At 39.2% G+C, this 23,017-nt stretch overlaps 1 protein-coding gene and 1 long non-coding RNA gene across 3 annotated transcripts in view; one reads left to right on the top strand and one right to left on the bottom strand.

The window, feature by feature from the left end:
* The window catches only part of LOC140508478 (uncharacterized), a 47,114-nt gene extending 45,081 nt beyond the window's left edge, over positions 1 to 2,033 (top strand). For both annotated transcript variants that reach the window (XR_011968453.1, XR_011968455.1), the window contains one exon: positions 1,794 to 2,033. This is a non-coding gene — a long non-coding RNA (uncharacterized lncRNA). The remainder of the gene's footprint in view (positions 1 to 1,793) is intronic.
* The window catches only part of RORA (RAR related orphan receptor A), an 887,404-nt gene that overhangs the window by 449,522 nt on the left and 414,865 nt on the right, over positions 1 to 23,017 (bottom strand). The window lies entirely within an intron of this gene.

The following is a 23,017-nucleotide window of genomic DNA, read 5'->3' as shown; positions in this document are numbered from 1 at the left end:
ATCCTATGAAAAATGAAGAAATTGAGACTTAGGAAATTTAAATAACTTAGTTAAAGCTAATTACTGGCAGATCAAAGAGGAACCTAAACCCAGGTCTCCTGACTTCCAGTCCAGTAATCTTTCTACCACACCACTGTGGCTCTCTCAAATTAAATGTTGCTATAAGACTGGACTTTTCAGAAATTATGAAAAATAAGCAGCTTAGGGCTTTGTTTCCAGTCAACTTGGTCTTGGGGCAAACTTCAACATAGCTCTTCCTTGAATTTCAATCCAAGTCATTTACCTTAAGATATGTGTCCCTCAGATGGACAAGCATATGAGGAATTTGTTTCTGAGAATCCTTTGGGGAAGTGGTCAACCCTAGTTAAAGAATCATTTCTATAGTTTACTCCAGATTGTAAACAAAACACCAAATAATTTCCTAGCGTGAACCAATGCTCTTGCATTACTGCCCAAAATTTCCTGGTCCCTTGCATCCAGGTAGTGAACCTCTCTCCACAAATGTTTTATAATCTATTCCATAATGCCTAGTCAAATGGGCCCTCAAAACTATAAATTCTTGGGGGAAAAATATCCTACAAGACAAAACAAAAGAAAAAACCCACCCCAAACAATCATTTCCTTGTTCACTTTCAAAGCATGTGTTTGTTTGTGTTCCGGGTGAGATGTTTTCCTAGCTTTGGGTATCTTTCAATGAAGCACAAGTATAAGGCCATTATGGGGACACAAGGCCAACAATGAAAACAAGACTGCCTTCTGAAAAGCACCCAAAAAAAGCTTTATTTTGCCTGAATGGCTGTTATTTTCATTCTCTCTCCACACAAAGCACTGGAGCACATTTCATTCAGTCTGTTGCCCAGTGAGTGGGTGTGAAGATGTGGTACAAACAAAAGAGGTAACATATTGCTGTTGTCAGGTTTTTTGTTAAGCACTTTCTGATGTGGACAGTGCTAGGGCAGCTAGCTGGGCTACTTGAATCATCAGGGACAACAACAACTTTAACAACGATGACAACAAAGCCCCCCCACATAATCTGTGACATGGTTACATGACAAATCAGAGGCTGGATTTGGATTTCAAAGTCATTGGAGCAGGGAAGAAAAAAAAACACAGGGTCCACTTTATAGAGGTTGGCACCTCACCTTCTCCTCAAGAATATCAGCTTTGATTCTGTGGATGGCAAAATTCTATTGGGTATTCATCACCAAATTCAAGCTATGAAATGGTGGTTGTAGTCATTTGACTAAATGGAGGTCATTGCAAATGACAACAGAAAGTCATGGAAAGTGAAAATCAAAGAGTTGGACCAAGAGAGCCCCCTGAGAAGGAAAGGTGACTCCCCAAACACAAAGACGAGAAAGATTAAATGGTCTTTTGTCTCTTGTGATGGCCAAAGAACTTCTCTGGTTTGTTTTGGCCTCTCTGAACATTGTGATGATCTGACCCTGTTCCAAACTTCTCTTTTGTTCTTATCAAACATCACTATCTCCTTTCCTGGAAACTTCCATGTCTGGTGCCTAATCCCTTGTATTTCCCTACCTGAGACTTCGGAGAGAAGAAGTCAGTTTGATCCATTTGAGTAAAAAAATCTTCATATCATGCCCCTAAAGCCTTTTTTTGCTTCAGCAAACTGCTCTGGTGTGGAAGAGACAAAAACCAGGAATCTCCTTATAATCCAGTAGGTTGTAGACCCCTTAAGGGCAGGGACTGTTTTTTGCCTCTTTTTGTGTCCTTGGCACATAGCAGGCACTTTATAAATACTTACTGTTTGATTGATCTTATACACTAATTAGGAAAAGAGGCAGATAACTGGTGAAACTTGGGTGTGCCAAGTGTGAGGATGACCTCTCCGAAAGATCACTTAGTTGGGGCCAGAAGATGATCATGGAAGAGGCTCACCAAGTACACATTTCAATGACGAAGATCTGCTTGTCTGCTGTGGATCCAAAGAACTTCTCTGCTCCTGGCTTTATTCCTGCATGTCCTTCTCTCTGGGTGTTTTATATTAGACTTTGTCTTTTCTTGTATGAATTAAAATGTGTCATAATAAAGACATATTGTTTCACTCATTACTGCCCTCTCTGACTCTTGGGAAAATTTTCTTTAAGTTCCCATACTGTTTTTAGAGACTAGGAGATCTCCTATTTGTTATTTTTGTTAAAAATAAAAATATAATCCCCAGGTTAGAAATGAAGAGAATTTTTAAAATTCCCTAAATTGTTAAAGTGCTTAATTAAAGGCATATGGTTTGGGTTCATTCCAATATATTTTTTTAACATCTTTACACCAATGAGTCCCAAACTGTCCAGTGGCCAGAAGGCAGAATTTTCTGTCATCTTTATCTCTATTTCTCATTGGAGGTTGAGAGTTTAGAGGATTCAGAGCAATGAATTTTATTTGTATAGAGCTCTGGTGTCAAACTCAAATTGAAATGAGATCCACCAATCATAAGGATCTCTGTGGGTCACATATTGACTTAGTTTTAAAGTGTCACATTATCTAGTTTTGTTGCATTTTTATTTATTTTGTAAACATTTCTTAATTACATTGTAATCTGGTTTCCCCTCCTTCCCCTCTTCCTGCACTCAAGAGTGTTGGGGTCCACATGCTTGTGTTTGACAGCTCTGGTATAGAGAGGAAATTTCTTCTACCAAGACAGATCTACAAAGATTCTGCAATTTATAATCTTAAAGAGTTGCCCAGGACATTGAGAAGGTAGGTTACTTGCTTAGGGTTGCACAGCCAGAATGTGACAGACTGAGGTTAAGATTGGATCCAGTTCTTCATGAGTGACAATAACTCTCTAGCCACTCTACAACACTGCCTCTCACAATTCTTATGGGACCTTCGAAACCAATGGGGAAAGTATTCAGAGAATCTGGAATGAATGATCTATTTCTTTGAATCTCTCTGGATATGCACGTAACTAGTTCTATGAACCCATCATCAGAAAAAATTTCCCCAAAAATGTAGCTTGTGCCTCAAAATATGCAGACTGATTTATGTTTGAATAACCACAGGAAAATCACATTCCTACTTAATTAAGCAATAATTTGCTAAGTATTTGTTAACTATTGTCATTCCACATTGTGCTAGATCCTACAGGTAGTGATGTCAAGTTCAAATAGTTAACAGGGAGCACTAGCCCCTATGCAAAGAGCCTCATGGGTCACACAGTGACCTGGAAAATTACATATTAATATTATCTACATTCTACTTTTATTTATTTCATCAAATGTTTCCCAATTACATATTAATTTGGTTCATCCCCACTCAGGAGTCAACCTGCCAAAACTTAGCCTATATGATTGACACCTCTGCTATACAGGTGACAGCAAAGGCATGAAGCATGGTCCTCCTCTCCATGGGGATTACTGGTAAGCCAAGACTGGTACCCATAAAACTTCTAAAGAATAAAAAAGTTTTAGCCTGGATATAGTCAAGGGTTAAAACGTATGTTATAGCACCATGTTTTCATTCTCTAACTTTTTTATTTCATTTCATTTTATGTTTTTACTTTGAGCAAGTTACTTTTCTCTGGGCCTCAGTTTCTCCATCTATAAAAATTAAAGGTTAGGCTAAATGATATGGAAGATTTTTTCTACCTTCAATTTTCCATGGATATAGTCTGTCATTCAGAATCTTTGTGGTGCTATTTGGAGTTTTCTTGGCAAAGATCCTGGAGTGGTTTGCCATTTCCTTCTTCAGCTCATTTTACACAAGAGGAAACTGAGGTAAACTGGTTTAAATGACTTACCCAGGGTCACTCAGCTAGTAAGTGTCTGAGACCAGATTTGAACTCGGAAGATGAGTCTTCCTGACTCTGGTCTGGGGTGTTAATCACCGTGTCAGCTAGTTCCTGATAGAATCTGAGTGCTATGTAAAGTTAAGGAGATAGATGAACATTGGCATAAAGTATCAGGCTTCCTGAAAGACTTGAGATGAATCTTGAATAAGTGAAATGACTACATCATTTTAGATAAAATCCACAACTCCAGACTATCTGGGATCTCATCAATGTGAGTACTCCTTCCAATGATAAATGCCACAACCCATCCATCCCTGTTAATTTGATGTCATCCCCTAAACATACCACAGGGGGTCCACCTAACATTCTAGGGAACTTCATCATAGTTTCTTGACATTTTGGAGAGCATGAGAATATTTTTTTTTAGCAGCATGCCTCAGTTTATTATTAATAGAATATAAGAACTGCCACATTAAGTCAGCCATATTTCCGAGCCAGGGTATGTACTCTTCTCAAGGATGTTACCTCAATGTTGAGGGGAGCATGAGAATTTTTAAAGCAAGAAAAATATATTGTTCAAAAACAACACAAAGTGTTAGATTCATCTCCCAACCATGGAGAAGGCAGAGAAGAGCCTGCTGGCCTGGAAATACAACCATTTATTAACTTCTTTCTTCATAAAGAGGCTCAACCTTTAAATCCTGTATGTCTACAACTACAGTAATTAGTGCCCATCTACAGCTAGGGGTTGTGAATGCTCATTTATAATGGTGGTTCCTCCAGGCACTCTCACATTATTCCAAGCTACCATTTGAGAAGAAGCAATGCAGATTCATACCCTACATGTTCCCAATTAAAAAATGGAGAAAGCAAAAAGCCAAAATGCATGTCACACACAACGAAGTCACTACCACCCACTTTCGGCAGAAAGGTCACAGTACCACAGCCTCGGCCATTATCTCCAGCTTTAAAGGTCAGGGGCCCTGTCTGCTAGCAAGAGAAGTGGTAGACTTTCACCAGCCCTGAAATAACTGTTACTATGACACCAAAATGTGTTATAAGCTCTCAATAAGAGTCCAATAATAAAAAAGGAGAATGACTGTAACCTTTACTGCCAACTCTCTCGTCTTCCCCATGTAGCATGATCACAAGGCATAAAATGAGAAGTCTTCACATTCTACAAAGGATTACAAGGCTGCTGACTTAATTGGGCAAGTTCCCATTGGCCATGCCATTGCCAACAGCAAGTGATCAAGACACAGGGTGACAAAGTAGTGACAAAAAAAAACACATAACACTATCACCTGTGCTGTAGAAATCGACTCACTGGAGAAACATGTCTCCATTTCATCCAAGGCACTAAGTACTGAGTCCCTTGAATGCTCTCATCAATATAACAAAGTAGGGTGGTGGATGGATAGCAACTCCTTTACTTAGTTAAGTTTTTTATTTAATCATACAAATTTCTTTTTCTCCCCTTTTCTCCCTCTTCTATACCCTCACTCCCAGAAATGGCTACCATTAGACACAAATGTGTGTTTACATATACATATATATACACGCATACACACATATACGTATACATACATATATATACATACACATATACATTTATATATACACACACATTTCTAGGACAGGGTAGATAGATACACACATGCACACACACATACATGTAAAATTATTCACTATATATTTCTATTTATCAGTTACCTGAGTTGTTGAGTTTCAGTATATGTAGTGCTTGGCCTCCCCTCCTCCCCTTACTCCCCAAGCCATGGGGGATGTAGAATGTAGAAAGAACACCCTGAGAGTGAACTTTTCAAGGGGGAGGGAAAATATTAAATGTTATGCCCACTCATAACCCATTCTCTCTCTTGCTTTTAAAAAAACTCTGAGGTTAGACAGCAATGGTGGCTTTCCTCAGTGAGAAGCCTAACAGATTTTGTTCCAGGACAAAGAGAGAATCGGGAGCTCTGTGCTGTGACCTTTGCCTGTGGTTGCTCTAGCTACTTGGCCTTTGAAAGATTCCCAGGGTCTCCTAGTTTCCTACATTGCCGCAATTGAGATATTGGCTGCTGGAATGGGAGGGAGAACACGGGTTGTGTGTGTTGGGATGGGGGAGTGACTTTTACTTGGGTATACTGGGAGCAATTCAGACATGAATTTGTTGGTTAGATGTCATCCCTGGCCTAGGAGAAGAGCAAGGATGATGGATTTCAACCCCCAAAGGGTTTCCACCTTTGGGAAGGGCAGACATAACATAGAATGGTAGTCTATACCAGGGGTGGGGAAATCTATGGCATTGAGGCCATATGTGACCCTCTAGATCCTCAGGTGTGGCCCTTTGACTCAATCCAAACTTCATAGAATAAATCCCCTTAATAAAAATGCCAGGCTGGAGTCAGGAAGGCTCATCTTCCTGAGTTCAAATTCACCTTCAGACACTTACTAGCTGGGTGACCTTAGGCAAGTCACTAATCCTGTTTGACTCAGTTTCCTCATGTGTAAAATAAACTGGAGAAGAAAATGGCAAACCACTCTTTGCCAAAAACCCCCCAACAACATGTATGGGGTCACAGAGTCAGACATGACTGAAAACTACTAAACAACATCAACAACTCTAGCTGCATTTCACGTGAGTAGCACTTCTGCTTTTATTACCATTGATTCAATTAAATTCTAATTCAATGCTTACACATTCATGAAAAGGGGAGAGGTGAATCAGGGAAACACAGAGCAGGGATGAAGGGAGGAGTTTAGGCATGATAGGAGCCAACTTGTGATTTAACTGGATGATCTAATCCAACTGTAGACTAAGGAAAAAGAATCAGAGATATCATCTATGAAAGGGCACAGACCAGAGGGGGACAGCAGCTGTTATAGTGACCAAGAGAGGGCTGGAAACTATTGCTGAGACACTAGAGAACTGTCTGGTGTTGAGCAGCACACTAACAGGTGGTGTGAGTCTTTGATTGATGGTACACACTTTTGTCCTTACTACTGAGAGAAATCAGGCACTGGTCACAGCACCGCCTGGTGTCACTCAACAAATGACATGGGCGGTTTTTCCTATAAGAAATAACTTACATCAATACAGTGCAGTTAGCCATACTTGCACTTTGGGGAAGAGATATTTTGAGCAGGTACATCACATTTTATGTTGATGGTGAAAATGATTAGATAAAATCTAAGAGGGATAGTATGGGATAGTAGATGGGATCAAAGTGGCCTTCTTCCTCATTCTCACGCACAACATCCCATTGCCTGTTTCCCTATTTTTGCACTGGCTCGTACACAAACCCCTTACCCTCTCTGAGACTCAGTTTACTCTTCTGTAAAATGAGTATATTAATATTTATCCTTTCATTACAAGGGCATCATGAGGCTTGAATGAGATAGCACATAAAATGCCATGAAATGGAAAAGTTCTCTGTGAATCTGAGTTATTATGATGATGATACAGCACATGGTACACACATATGGCTCCACTTGGCCTTTAGTGTGTATTGCAAACAGAATCAGCAACTTGTAACGCTGCAGCCGAGCATCCTAGCAACAGGAGGGAAGGCGCTACATAAATACCAAATAATCACTATAAGAATCATCATCACAGCTTCAAAGCACCATATTATTGGAATGTGACATTTGTCCACTCGAAGGATGCTCTAGTAAAATACAGATGGCACTCTTCAATTATTCTGGCTCTAGAGAATATCACATTCAAAAATGCCAAGCACTGAAGATGAGAAGCACAAAAGAGATTTCCCTAATTCCAAATCATTTCCTCTCTTCAAGGAAAGCCATGAAATCTAACCCCAGTGTAAAACACTGAGCTAGAAGATACCTTGGAAGACGTCTAGTCCCATCCCTTCATTTTACAAATCAGAAAGCTGAGGCCCAGGGAAGCTAAGTGACACATAGTCCTAAGTGTCAGAAGTGGAATCTGAACTGCCTGTCTTTGACTCCAGAGCCAGGGCCCTTCTTACCCAATGTGGCCATAGGGGCTTCTTATCAAATGGGATGGCATATGTAAAAGGTTTTGCAAACATTAAAGTGCTATGTATGTATGTTTATATCAGCTATAACTATATACCTGTGTATACACACATATAGGTGTGTGGGGGTATTTTATATTTACATATAGTATATATGCATTATATATATACACATATATATATATATATATACATACACACACAGAGGAAGAGAGAGAGAGAGAGAGAGAGAGAGAGAGAGAGAGAGAGAGAGAGAGAGAGAGAGAGAGAGAGAGAGAGAGAGAGGCAATACAGGAGAGTGGATAGTTGATATATAGGACAACATGGGTTTATACCTCACCTCAGACATTTACTAGCTGAGAAACCCTGTACTCATTACTTAACCTCTTATGTACCTCAGGGAACTCCTTAAATTTTAACTCCCAGGGAGATTGCAATCTGCACCCACTCTGGGAGTATCTTACAAACCACAGTATCTTCTTGAATATCTCGTACCACATTCAAAGTTATAATGACTATTTGTGAATTTCCCTCCATTTTATTTTTACTCACTATTGTCCTTCTCTACCTCTCTTTTTACCCTGTGCCTATTACCTTGTCCTCTCCCCACTTTCCTATTCCTTATTCTACCAACCTTATCCTCCTCCACTCTCCCTAAATCTTAAACTCCATAAATTTCTAAAAGTCCCTCTCTTATCCTGTCCCCTAGTCCTCTTATTTCTTTATAAGTTCAGAAGACTTCATACCTTTTTAGATGTATATGTTGTTCCCTCTTTAACCCAGATCCAGTGAGAGTAAGGTTTTCAGCACTGCTTCTTCTATATCTGTTCTTCCTTTCATACCCCATTTGTATGAGATAATTGTTCCTTTTTACCTTTTCCTACCTAATTTTACTTTTCATTTTTTCATTTTTATTATATTTTTATGTTTATTCTAAAAATGATCATTTTTAGAATGATTCCATCCTACCTAACTCAGCCCCAACCTTTCTTTCAAACTACCCTCACAATGATGACAGTCTTGCTATGATTATAATTATTCCTTTAAAATAACATTTCCCTAGGTACACACATGAGACACATATGTTCACAAGATGACTTATAAAAAGTAACTGAACTTAGAAATAGCTTATTTAGCATATTCTGAGGCTTTTAAGATTTGGATAGAGCCTGTGACTGCTTGTCTTTTGGGGGGACCACAGTACTGAATGGTTCTTTTGACCCACTTTGCCAAGTATTGTACCATCTTCTTTATTAGTCTGTGGATAAGCTGCCAGTGGACCCAGTGAGCTAGAACATGTGGTGCAAAGTGAGAGGTGTGTTCTTTCATGATCCCTGAAGTCCTAGGAATCAAAGGAGAGCAACGGTGCTCTGAACCTTTCATGTCGGAAGTGAAGGTAGGTACCTTCCCAGGATGGCACAGGCTTACAGCAGGATTCAGTTGGGTTAATACAGAAATAAGGAAGCTACATGATAGCTTTTATAGGAGAATGCTGTAACTCCTAACTCATTCTATGGATTTCTCCTGTACCGTGAGTCTAGAGGGAGCCATGATGAAGACAGAAATAATGGCTACTATTGGCAAATCAGGACCACTATAAAATGGCTCCGTGATGAACACTCTGTTACTCTGGACAAGATCATCACATGTGCAGCTGGCAGGGACTTAAAAAATCTTATGGCTCCCTTCATTTTATAGAAGAGGAAGTGGAGGTTCAGAGAAGCCCAATGTCTTGTCCAAGGTACCAAAAGCAGGATTTGAAATATAGGTCTTTTTCTTCTAAATTTAGACATCTTTCCATTATACCACCATGTGAAAGGAGCTGATCAGACTCAGTCTACATGTTTGGCAGAGACCCAGAAATACCTACTGGTCACATAATTCATGCTGCCATTCAGGCAGACTGTCAAAACAACTGAACTGAAAGTTATCATTAGAAATATGTCGAAATGTCTCTTATACTTCATGTGTAGATACAACATATTATGGTTGATTACAATCTTGGCAGGAAAAAGTGTACTATGTTCTATGTAATAAATTAACGGAGTCATTAATGAAGATCATGTTTTGACTAATATGGAAATAGGTTTTACATAATTGCACGTATGTAACATATCAAATTGCTTACTAGTAGGGAGGTGAGATGGGAGGGAGGGAGGGAGAAAATCTACAACTAAAACTTTTATAAAAGATGATTGTTAAAAATTGTCCTTATGTGAATTGGAAAAATAAAATACTATTGAAAATTAAGGTCATGTTTGCAATTTTTTGCATGTTTGCAAAAATTATTTTCAAAATAATTAATGCTCATCAATGAATGAGAATGTTCGACTTTCATCAAATGTATTTGCATTTCATACGTCTTTGTAGTAAAAAGGCACTAGATTCAGAGTCAGAAGACCCAGGTTAGAATCATGATTTGGCTATTTATTTTCCATGTGTTCTTGGTTGTTGTCGTTGGCTCTTTGTTCTCAAAGAGGGCCTTGACATCAGGAAGGTGATGCCATGACTTGCAAATGAATTGGATTTAAGTGAGGAAAGGCTGTGCCAAGTCACCAGCCTCACTTTTTCCTCTGATGCCAGCTGGGTCCAGTGGGAAGACATACATGACTGGAGATGCTCCTTGTGTGTCCTTGGATACAAATGCAACTTCAACTTCAACTTCCCTGGCCTCAGTTTCCTCAATTGGAAAATGAGGGAATTGGACTAGATGGCCTTTAAGGTTTTTTCCAGTCCATATTTTCGTAAGTTAACACTTAGGATAGACTGAGAGTCCTACTTAAGCTAATGAATTATCTTTCACAATAGAGGCAGCCTGGTATAAAGGAAAAGGTGTTGTTGGCTTAGAAATCGGAAGACCTAAGTTCAAACTCCCACATCTGAAAGATACTGACTGTTACCCTGGGTTAGGCACTTCATCCCTCAGTGCTTCAGGCAACTCGTGGGACTGCAGAGGAGGTGCTGACCTTTATTGTTTGAGGGAATTTCCTCCCTTAGGGGTTACCTATACCAATGAAATAAATAGTTCAGTCCCCCTCCCTATCCTAACCATACTTCATAGTATTTATGCTTGCATCCATCCATACTAAGAACCCATGACATTATCTGATTGGATTCAGAGAATGTGATCATTTGAAGTGACCTTAGAAATCAGCACCTCCATTTTGTAGACAAGGAAGCTGAGGTACAGAATGACAAAATAACTTGCCAAAATTCATGTGGCTACTGAGTGTTTCAGAAATGGATTCTTGGCCTCTTGAATCCCAGGGCAATGCTCTTTGCAATTACAAGGAAAGAAATTAGTACAACTTCTATTATTCTATATTCTCAAATATAATCTTATAGATACCATTATATATACACTTTAGCACTTAAAACATTTTGAATATCTAATGCCCACTATTTTTAAGTATACTTCATTATTTCACACATTTAGAACTTCTTCATTCCTAGTCTTCTTTATGTCATGCTTCAAGGTTTGTGAAGTGCTCATTTTATCCTTAAAACAACTCTGAGAGGTAGGTGGTGTTATCCTTCTATCTGTTTTACAGACAAGGAAACTGAGGCCGAGAGAAGTTAATTAAGCCTAGGGTCACTTAGTTAGCGAGCATCTGAGGTAGGATTTAAACTTAGGTCTTCCTGAAGCCAAGTCCAAGGATTAAACCACTGCACCACCAAGTTGTCTTATTAACTACACAACCTAAACACTCTCCTCTTCCTTCCTCTCCTTCCTTTCCACCCTAGATATTTTTTTTCAATTTAAAATTTTTATGCTCTGTGTTTTTTCCTCATCTTTCCTTTCTGTCTATTTCAGATTTTTATTTTTTAAGTCATGACTTTTATACCAATTTAGTTCTTCTTTAGTCTCCCCTCATTCTGGGTCATCTCCAGCCATCCTGATGAATATCTGGGCACTGGATTCAGATGACTTAGGAGAAGTGAGGCTGGTGACCTGCACAGCCTTCTGTTACTCCAAAAAAAAAAAAAACCCAAAACAATAAGTCAAGTGCAAGTCATATCATTATTTCTCTAATGGCATGGTCTTCTTTAGCAATGAAGGACGAACACACAGGTATGATAAGAAAACACACTGGCCAGCTGCACTGGGCCAGGAGCTTCTTTAATCCCTTCTCACCTTGGGGAAGGGATGGGGTCCTGGGCTGCCTTAACAAGAGGCAGGCTTTTCTCCCCTCTTGTTCTCCATGGCTTCTAATGAGCTGTTTCTATTTTAAAACAACCTCAAAGGTCTACCCAGTGCTCTCTGTCACTACACGGCCTATGATTCCTACGGAAGTTTCAAAGGGAGACTAGGTGGGGTACCATATTTTACTCTGTGCCTCTCTGGTTCCCTAACCATTGATCTCAGGAGATGCTTTGCTACTGCCTGGGACAGTAGGTCATACCTTGTCTTCATTTAATTAGAGCTATTTGGGCATCATTTTCTACAAACCAAATCCCTTTCTACCGAAATGAGTCATACACCATCGTCTGATGCAAAACCAGAAGTTTTGGGGCTGGAAGTAAACTTAGTTTGGTTCTAGGTTCAGAGTGCCCAGATAGTTACTGGCCCTTTAGCTTACTTTAAAGGAAAAAATCTGAGAAAATATTCCTAGAAACACCATTTTGTAGTAGTAGGGTAGCTAGGTGGTGCAGTAGATAGAGCACCAGTGCAGGAGTCAGGAGGAACTGAGTTCAAATCTCACCTCAGACACTTGACACTCACTAGCTGTGTGACCTTGGGCAAGTCACTTAACCCCAATTGCTTCATCCTGGGTCATCTCCAGTCATCCTGATGAATATCTGGTCACTGGATTCAGATGGCTCTGGAGGAGAAGTGAGACTGGTGACCTGCACAGCCCTCCCTCACTCAAAACAAAGTCAAGTGCAAGTCATGTCATGATTTCTCTGATGGCATGGTCTTCTTCAGCAACGAAGGACAAACGAATGAATTTTGTAGTACTAGACAACTGGAAACTCAGTAGATACTTATTTAATTGGGGAATTGATAAATAATGTACTCAGTAGAATATTGCTATATCATAAGAATAGTAAATATGAAAAAAAGATTCAGAGAAGTATGGGAAGACTTGGATGAACTGATGCAGACCAAAATAAACAGAATCAGAAAAACAACATACCCAGTAACTACCACGATGTAAATGGAAAGAGATGACCTCTTAAGTTTTCTCTGTCTCTAAATCTGTGATACTGATTTGATACTGCCCTTCACACCCTTCATAGGGAGGCAGCTACTGTGGAAAAGGGGCCAGCCATCCTTACTAATTGCCAGGCAACCTCTATTCAACCTCTATTCAAGGGGCATACATGCCAGCTTAAAGTGAAGCAGCAAAGCACCCTAAAGGAGAGACAGGAAGCGGTGTGTGCCAGGCAAGTCAGGCCACTATCAAACCCTCACTCACCATCTCTCCTCAGACTCTGATGGAGACAGTCCAAGAGACTGAACCCAAGACCCTTGAGAATAGCAATGCTTGCAGCAGGTAGCCTCAGTCATCATTCTGGGAAGTAAACCCTATGGAGATTCAACCTGGGAACTGCTCTTGCAGGTCCTACAGTTACAATCACTGAAGACAAAGAAAGTTCTTGTCATCAAAGTCTTTGGCCCATTCAAATAGTTTAATACCAGAAATCAAAATGGTTTTATTACTGAAGAGAACTTTAAGGAAGAAGCATTGTCATCTGTTTTACTGTGGTCTCCTATGAACCATCGGACCTTTCCATTTGAGGGGCAGCTGAAATCTTCCATATATTCATTGTCTCCCCCATTAGAATGTAAGCTCTCTACTTGTATCTCATGCTCTTAACGCCTGGTAAGTGATGAATAATGCTTGGTTCATTCATTCTTCTACTTGTTTCATTTGAATACTTGAGACAGATAGTTCTGAGCTCTGTAGACACAAAGAAAGAAAATGGCAAAGCTGATCAAAGTCAAAAGTTAGAAGGGACTTCAGAAGCCATTTAGTCCAATCTTTGCTTTATAGTTAGGAACTGAGGCCTAGAGATGATAAGTGACCTGGCCAAGGTTAAACATTAGAGGAAGAATTTAAACCCAGAGTCTCGGACTCCAGAACTCTTTCTACTGTACCATACTGGTACCAATCAACCTGGTTATGGTTAAGTCAAGCTTTAGCATTTGAGATTCTCCAGTTGGAAGGCTTTAGAAGAGAAATTCTTCCTTTTTTTTTGATGCATGATGGACCTGTTGACCAGTCTGGTGAAGCCTATGGATTCTTCAGAATATTGTTTTAAAATCCATAAAAAATATACAGGATTAGAAAGTCAACTAATTATACTAAAAATATTTATCAAAATATTTTTTAAAAAATCAAGGTCATAGATCCTGGATTGTGTGCTCATCATTCATTGCCGAAGAAGACCTTTCCATCAGAGAAATAATGACATGACTTGCACTTGACTTTTGATTTGAGTGAGGGAGGGCTGTGTAGGTCACCAGCCTCATTTCTCCTCTAGAGGCATCTGAATCCAGTGACCAGATATCCATCAGGATGACTGGAGATGACCCAGGATGAGTCAATTGGGGTTAAGTGACTTGCCCAAGGTCACACAGCTAGTGAGTGTCAAGTGTCTGAGGTGAGATTTGAACTCAGCTCCTCCTGACTCCTACGCTGGTGCTCTATCCACTGCGCCACCTAGCTGCCCAGATCCTGAATTACCAATAAGATAAATGTGAAACCCTTAACTGGGCAATAAAGGCCCTCCACAACCTAATTTCATTAGTCCTATTTCATACCATGTCACCTTAAGAATGCTGTGGCTTCACCAATCTAGCCTACTGGCTGGTACCCATTTATGTTTTGTGCTCTGTCATCTCTGTACAAGAAAAGGCCTTAGCCTAAAAGGGTCAGGGTCTCCCATTGCATCCTGGGTCATTCAGTCTTCTTGATGAATATCTGGTCACCAGATTCAGATGGCTCTGGAGGAGAAAGTGGGGCTGGTGACCTTCCCTCATTCAAATCAAAGTCAATTACAAGTCATGTCATCATTTCCCTGATGTCATGGTCCTCTTCAAGAATGAAGGACAAACAAACACAACATTCATACAAGTTGTTCCTCATGAGTCCTCCCTCCACCCCTTTGCTACCTGAAATATTGCTCCTCTTTCATGGTCTAACTCAGGTATTCTCTCTTCCCTGAAGCCTACATGAATCTCTTATCACTTAGAAAGAATCCTCCCCTCCTCCAAACTCTCATCCCCCTTCCACTGAGCCTCTTCTGAGCGCTGATTATTTTCTAGCTTGGATTCAAATCATTCTTTGAATTATTATGTATTTTTTTTGCCCTTTTTTTATATTTGCTGCACTTAGTGCATGACCTGCCATAAGTTAAGTACTTAACAACTTGTTGACTTGACTGGTAGCTGATAAACTTGCTTTACCCCAATATGAGATTATAAATTCCTAACATTATTTCTCTTTATACCCAGTATGGAACTTAAAAAATATTGGTTGAACTGAAAACAGGTGAAAGTAAAAACTCTATTTGTATATTTTCTTTATATGGTTGGAAACATTTAGTTATATGGAAACATTTGGACAAATTTAGTTTACTAGTTGTAGAATCATCAATTTTTAAAGCTGGAAGGGACTAGGTAGATTTTAGTAATTGATAAGTTGCATTCTGGACTACACAAACATGGAAAGGGCATTTGCATAATCAGATAAATAAATGAAAACATTAAGTGGATACCTTTACAGTGTATTTAAGCAGAAGGCAAGGAGCATTTTTTTCAGTGTTGTAAATGCAGATCCACTCTGGAGAGATTCATGCTTACTTCAGGTGGGGTCATGGAAAAATTGATCTCTCTCTCTCTCTTTTAGTTAAATCAGCAGTTCTCAAACTTTCTGGTTTCATGACTTCTTTAAAATCTTAAAAATTATTGAACATCCTCTCCCATAATGATTATGTGGGTTAAATCTACTAATATATAACATATTAGAAATGGTAATTTCTAATTAAAATATCTTAGTATTATTATGAAAATAGTTTTAACCCCATGGACCTCATAAAAAGGTCATTGGGACACCCACCACACTTTCACAACCACTGAGTTAGGGAAAGCTACCTTAGAATTTCAAACATTTGAGTAGTAGGAGATAACTGGGCAAGTTGGATGGGGGAGGGGAAGAGGATGGCATTTACAAATATAGGAGAAGGCTTGGAGGGGAAAGTGGGACAATCAGATGAACTTTGATCCTGCATAGAGAATGGATGAAGACAGAGACAATGAGATGGTTCAGTTAGGATTAGTGATAACCTTTGAAGGGGATCAAGGATCTCATTCCCAATTTGTAGAGCAGTGGAAAGTTCCCACATAGCACCAGGGATGAGGTTGATCAAGCCACAGCAGTAAGGAGAGAAAACAACTTTAGCCTGATGCTGAGTAGCTCCTACAGGGTAAGTGGTTCCATTGATGAAGTTAGGGAAAAATAGCATAAAATGAAGGCAAGCACCATGTTTTCCTGGGGAGGGGAAAGAGAGGGAGGTAGAGAAAATTTAAAACTTATAGAAGTCAATGTTGAAAACTAAAAATAAATAAATTTATTCATTTTAAAAAACACCATCTTTTCTTATATGCAGAAACAGGAAATAAACATTTCATATCTAGAACAACACTTTTTTAGCTTTGGAATTTAATAGGAAATTTACATTTTTGTCAAAAGTTACTACAGACCTTATTCTGAAAATATATAGCAATCAAGTGTTTATTTGTCTGCTTGAAACAACAACGGTTTATGCTGGCATTTGAGTATTCTACAGTGATGGGCCGTCCAGTCCAGCTTTTGAATATACTCTCTAAAATGGCAAATAAGAGTTATTAACCAGTTATCTATTTAAACAGGATAACAAATTGAGATGTGGAGACCCTTTTAGTATAAAACACATTTAAGCAAAAGAATTAAACATTGAATGGAAGCTAGAAGCAAGGATCTTTGAGAAGATTCCTAAAATATTCCACTCAAGAGAAAAAAAGGAGATGGGTATTTTCTGTTGGACAGCAGTCTGGTACTTGTTTCTGCCTGCTTGCTCCCAGGGCTGCTGGAGTGAAGGGGCACACAGAGGGACACAGAAAAACAGATTTGCAGCAAGGTTAAACCAGAGCTGGGTGTGATTTCCAAAGGTGCATGTTGGAGAAGGTGGGGAACTGGCACAAGGTGAGGGTGAGGTTCATCTCAGCCTCCAAGTTCAATCTGGAGACAAAGCTACTGCTAAGAAACCAAGGGAAATCTGGAAATCAGGCAATTGGGGTTGAGTTTCATTTTGAGTTTCCGGATTCATTTAAACCAAAAAACCCCAAAGCAAAAGCCCAGTCAGGTCAATGCACGAGAAATGAAAGACGCCGCAGCAAGAACTACTGAGAATGGAAACGTCTACCTTTGACATCGCTCCAGTCTTCACACAATACCCTCAGCTTGGTGTTCCTCTAGCCTCCACGCCTCCAATGCTCTAATTACCTCGTCTAGTGTAAAGAAACCTTGGAGCCCCTTGGCTGTGGGGCAGTTCTTTTGCTTATTGGCCATAGGAATGTGTGTGTGCTTTGCTTTTATATTTCATTCTTTTCTTTTTTCCCCCCCTGGGCTTGGGACTGAGTGCTCTCTCTGTTAAGAGGTTATATTCATTTATCTTCTTCTACTTAGCCCTCCTTAACATACCCTTTCTTTCAGAAGACAAGATGAACAGACTGGTTCAGATGATCCACCCACTCAGGGCTCCTTTCCTTCACTTAAGCTGGATTGCTGGATCACTAGTTCTCTCTCTTTCCCTCTTAATATTCTTATTCTTCTGCTCCCATGCTCATTCTTTCTCTTCCTTTTTAAAATTCTCATCCTTTCTCTATCATTCTTATTCTCTCTCTCTCTCTTTCTGTCTCTCTGTCTCTCTCTCTTTCTCTGTCTCTCTCTGTCTCTCCCTCTCCTTCACCTCTCTTACATACACACCCACACCCACACCCACACCCACACCCACACACACACACACACACACACACACACACCACTCATACACCATGGATCACAATAACCCCATGACTGGGTCAAAAACGGAAGCACCTAAACAGATTTTATCATTGTGCGGACAGCCTAACTGTAAACTAGAAGTACTGGAAATGTCAGGAGTCAGCTCTCCTGAGGACTTTGTTTTTTCAGTTTCATATGGTAAATTCAATAGCCCTGAGATCAGATGGGGAAACTTCCGATAAGCATCCAACTCTGAAAGAAGGACTGAAATTGAATCTGTGTTCTGAAACTGTCCCCAATCTGTTGATCACTGGTTTCAATATGCTACATAACCTAAACCAAGATAGAATAGTTATTTTATAGAAAATATATACTTTGTTCATCAATGGAAAATTCAAGTGTAGGATCATGGGTCAAAAATAGGCAAGTAACATGAGTTGCCTTTATGATTGTGCCAAGCCTCAAACCTCCAATAATGCATATCCTCAGCAAATCTGAGGAAAATAGGGGCCAGTTGCCCCAATGGCCACTGTAAATAGATAGACTCTGTCCAGACTCGTCAAATGAGTGAATGCTAATTCTGTTAGAGCAGAGCATGAAACTTTCCACTGAAACTAGTCTACCCTCAGCCCCTAAACAGCAAAACCAAAATGAATAAAGCTATCTGGCAAGGGACAGTTGATTTCTGAGATGAGAAAGATAATGGAGTTTAACTTTAAGTCATCAGGGAGCTCACATATCATCTATTATGAGAGCCCCTCTGAATCACCGGGGAGATTTATTACCTATGTGGCTTTTTGCAAGTCACTTAACTTTCCCTTGATTTTTCTCATCAGTAAACAAGGGAGCATAGACTAGCTGGCTTCTGAAGTTTGTTCCATTTCTATATCTCCCAATGATCCTATGTATTTAAAGAGTGTGGGTGGGGTGTCCTCAACCATTTGGTACATGGAGTCAATTCAAGTCAGCAAGCATTTATTAAGCTTCTGCTGTGTGCCAAAACCCACAATCTAAGCACATGAAAGTTAACAGCACTTTAAAAATACCCAACACTAGACTAAACCCCGGAGGGAAAGGGTGCAGAGGGCTACAAAAGAAGCATTAGTGTAAACACCTGTGCCCTGATGTAGTGAATGGAACACTGGACAAAAGATGAGAAAGCCTGGGTTCAAATCTCACTCCAGACAGTTACTAGATATGTGACACTGGGCAAGTTGTCTAATTTTTATGGGTCTTAGGTTCTTCATCTGTCAAATAGGAATAGTGATAACACAAACCTCATAGGGTCATTGGAATAATCAAATGAAATGTTCATAAACTACTTTGAAAACCTTATAGTATCACATCGATGTTAGCTGCCCTGATGATGACTTCAAAGATGATGATGGAGAGAAGGTTTACCCAAAGAAAACAATTATAAAACAGGAGAAGTTGGTGTCTAGCAATCTAAGACTAAATTGTACTGGCCCATAGAGAAATCAGCGTTAAGACTTCCTGATCTCCATATTCTTCTTTTCTGAACATTTAGCAAAAGTGCTCCAGTTACAGGTCTTGAGTGTGTCTTAACACTGTTAAGGGATTTTAAGAACAAAACAACACTTTAAAGAATTATCCACATATAGGCTTACATGGGTGTCTTCACTGTATTAGCCAGAACGTGACAGATGGCAAAAGAAACAAAAGAGAACAGCTGATGAGGACTGCCTTTCCATAGCTAAGAGTATGGGGGTCTCTTGCTTAGAAATTTGTATGTCTCTGTGTGTATATACATGTGCACATGCATGCATGTATACATATACACAGACATATACACAGATGGACAGACACACACAAATATATATATAATATGTATATATATATACATATAGAAATAGTTAAGTGGCACAGTGGATAAAGTGCTAGGCTTGGAGTGATGAAGACTCATCTTCCTAAGTCCAAATCCAGTTTTAGACATTTATTAGCTGTATGACCCTGGCAAATCACTTAACCCTGTTTGCCTCAGTTTTCTTATTTGTAAAACAAGTAAAAGAAGGAAACGGCAAACCACTCTAGTACCTCTTCCAAGAAAATCCCAAATGCGGTCACAAAGAGACAGACATGACTGAAAAACAGCTGAACATCTTATATGTATGTGTGTGTATATTTACATATACTATATGCTAGCATACATAGATGCTATATGCTACTATATATGCTATATATATTTATGATTTATGCTATACTAGCATATAGTATATATAAGTATACATACACACATATATACACACGCATATGTGTGTGTACATAAGTATACAAGTACATGTATATGTGTGTATATATGTGTCTAAATATATGCATATATGTATATATTTCTGGGCCTCAGTTTTCTCATGAATAAAATGAGGAAACTTAGAGGAGACGGTCCCTGAGATTTTCCATCCCTGATCTCAATGAGCCTATGAACAGATTAACCAGTCATTCTTAGAGAGTGTGTGTGGGGGTGCATATATATATATGTATGTATATATGTGTGTGTGTGTGTGTGTCTTTTGTAAATCCATCACTTTGTGAATGCACATAGGAAACTTCCTGTTGAAAAGGAGGCAAATGTGAGTACACTGCTTTTTGAAGCTCAAGCTTTTCTTGGCCACATCTCTTAGTGCAATGTGATGAGATGGCCCAGGGGGTCACACCATCAAGCATTTAAGTAGCCCTGGTAGAAGGTCATAGCCCTTGAAATTTCTGTGACTCAGAAAAATGTCTCAATCTTTGATTTTCCTTTAATGTGCCAGACACAAAGCTGCACTCAGATCTGCTCCTTAATTTGAGGAGGAAGGAAAATGCTTCCTGCAAATGTTCAGTGATCAAAATTCACCTCTTGCTTCGTCTGGATAGTACAACCCAAGTCCAACTGCCATACATCCTAACTTCCACTAACATCAAAGTTGGTTAGGTTAGAGTGAGAACTCAGGCCCCCTCTGAGGATCTGCTATACAATGATTTGAGTTTACTCATTTTATATTTATGCTACAAGTATTTATATATGTAATATATAAAATATATAATGTATATGTAGGTTTATCTCCCCCATTAGAATGTTAACTCCTCAAGAATAGGGATTAATTCTTTGTTCTTGGATTGCTAGCCCCTATCATGGCACCTGACTTTTAATAGATATTTTATAAATGCTTGTTGATGAATTTTTTTCTCAATATAATATTTTTCTTTTTTTAATTAATTTATTCTTAGTTTTCAACATTCAGTTCTATAAGATTTTGAGCTCCAAATTTTTCCCCCATGTCTCCCCTCTCCCCACCCCAAGACAGCATATAATTTGATTCAATATGGTATTTTTCTAACTCATGTGAGTCTCCAGTATTTAAAGCCTGATTAGAGCATTATTGATAATTGTTATAGTCCAGTTATTTTTCAGTCATGCCCAACTCTTTGTGACCCCATTTGGGTTTTTCTTGGCAAAGATACTGGAGTGTTTTGCCCTTGCCTTCCCCAGATCATTTTACAGATGAGGAAACTGAGGCAAACAGGTAAGTGACATGCCCAGGGTAACACAGTTAATAAGTATCTGAGGCGGGATTTGAACTCAGGGAGTTCCTGACTTCAGACCTGGTATTCCATGCTCTGAATATACCTAGATGCCCTTGACAACAATAATTACTTGTTATTTAAAATAACAAGAAAGGCAGTAGGGAGTTAGCTTCCATGTCAGTCCTATTCCTGATATATCATGGCTATGTGACCTTAGGGAAGTCATTTAAATCTCAGCACTTCAGGCAACTCTAAAACTTTAAGTTATCCAGGGTCTTTATTTAAATAGGGAGTTTCTTCTAGGAGTTCTTTATCTGAATGAAATCATAAGTCCAGTTAAAATAATAACAATCACAAAAAACAATAGCCAAACTACTTATATCTAAATATCTGTTTCTGAGATTAAAATTCTTTACAAAGGATCATAGATTGGGAGATAGAAGGAAACTCAAGGGCCATCAAAAAATATCCTTTATCTCATTTGATACTTAAAAAACCCTTGTGAGTTATGTCTTCTTGTCTCCTTTTTACAGACAAGGAAACTAAGACACGGAGAGATTAAATAACTTAATTAAAGCACTGGAGCTGGAAGAAAAATTAGAAATGATCTAGCCCAATCCCAAAATTTTCCAGATGAAGAAACTGGATACAGAGAACCTAAATGACTTGCCACGGTCCCTCAGGCAGCAAACAGCCAGGTCTTCTGGCTTTAGACATGGCTTTGTTCTTCACCCCTTTGCTTCCCTACTCCAGAGCAATTTCTCTTCTCATTAAAAGCTCTGGCAGTGACTGGGCAGAGGCAGAAAAAACCCCTCAAAGCTACTCATCAAGATGATAAAAAGAATGCTTGAACAGGGGAGAGGCAGAAAAGATCGTTAAGAAAGGTTCTGAGATTTGTGAGAGATTTCAATTACCCGTGATATTCCTGCATCTCCATCCCCTATAAAACTTCCACAAATATTAGAATGATCGGAGGATTTTGAGGCCAACCTCAAAAATCTAATTATATCCCACCCCCTCATTTTACATGTGAGGAAACAGAAATCATTGAGAAAAGACTGTTTAGGATAACCCCTACATCCCTTCCAGAAACTGAGCTATGGAGCCCAGTTGTGTATCATAGACCTACTGAAGTTAAGGTGACTCTCAGAGGCTATTTATCACACTGCAAAATAAATTTTAAAACTTTATTAGCATATTCAGGGACTAGGCCTTATACAGAAAATAGCCTTAGAAAAAGGTCTTATTCCATCTGATTCCACGACTAACACTGCCCCTCCCCTCCTTCATGAGTCCAGTATGCACCTGGCTTATACCATAACTGGGAACTTTCCAAGGTAGCCTACCTATAACCAGGTATTAAGTGCGAGGAGAATCAAGCTACATTTTGGCTAGAAAAATGGTCTTGGAAGGACTGCACTGGAGCAAATTACGTTTAAGATCACTAGCATCAGAGGGAAAAGACAGAGTAAAGCTGTTATAAGGGATATTGCATAGCCCACTGGAGTTTGGCGAACTGTATCTTTTCCTGCCAACATCAGGGCTGCATGTGCACCAAGGGTATGATATCAGAGGCACTAAGGAAATGATGGTTCAGGGAAAGTTTTGCAGGCTGTTAAAAAGAGAAGAAAACATTTTTTATGAGTTTTAATGTTATTTCAGTATAGTCATAATAGAATGTGTCACTTCCCAGAGCTTGCCTGGGAAGTTTTTCTTTTTTTTTTTTATGAGGGAGAGAGAGGGAGAGGGAGGGA

The sequence above is a fragment of the Notamacropus eugenii genome, chromosome 1 (genome assembly GCF_028372415.1).
Source record: "Notamacropus eugenii isolate mMacEug1 chromosome 1, mMacEug1.pri_v2, whole genome shotgun sequence".
Taxonomy (NCBI): Eukaryota; Metazoa; Chordata; class Mammalia; order Diprotodontia; family Macropodidae; genus Notamacropus; species Notamacropus eugenii.
This window is presented reverse-complemented; position numbering and strand designations above follow the sequence as displayed.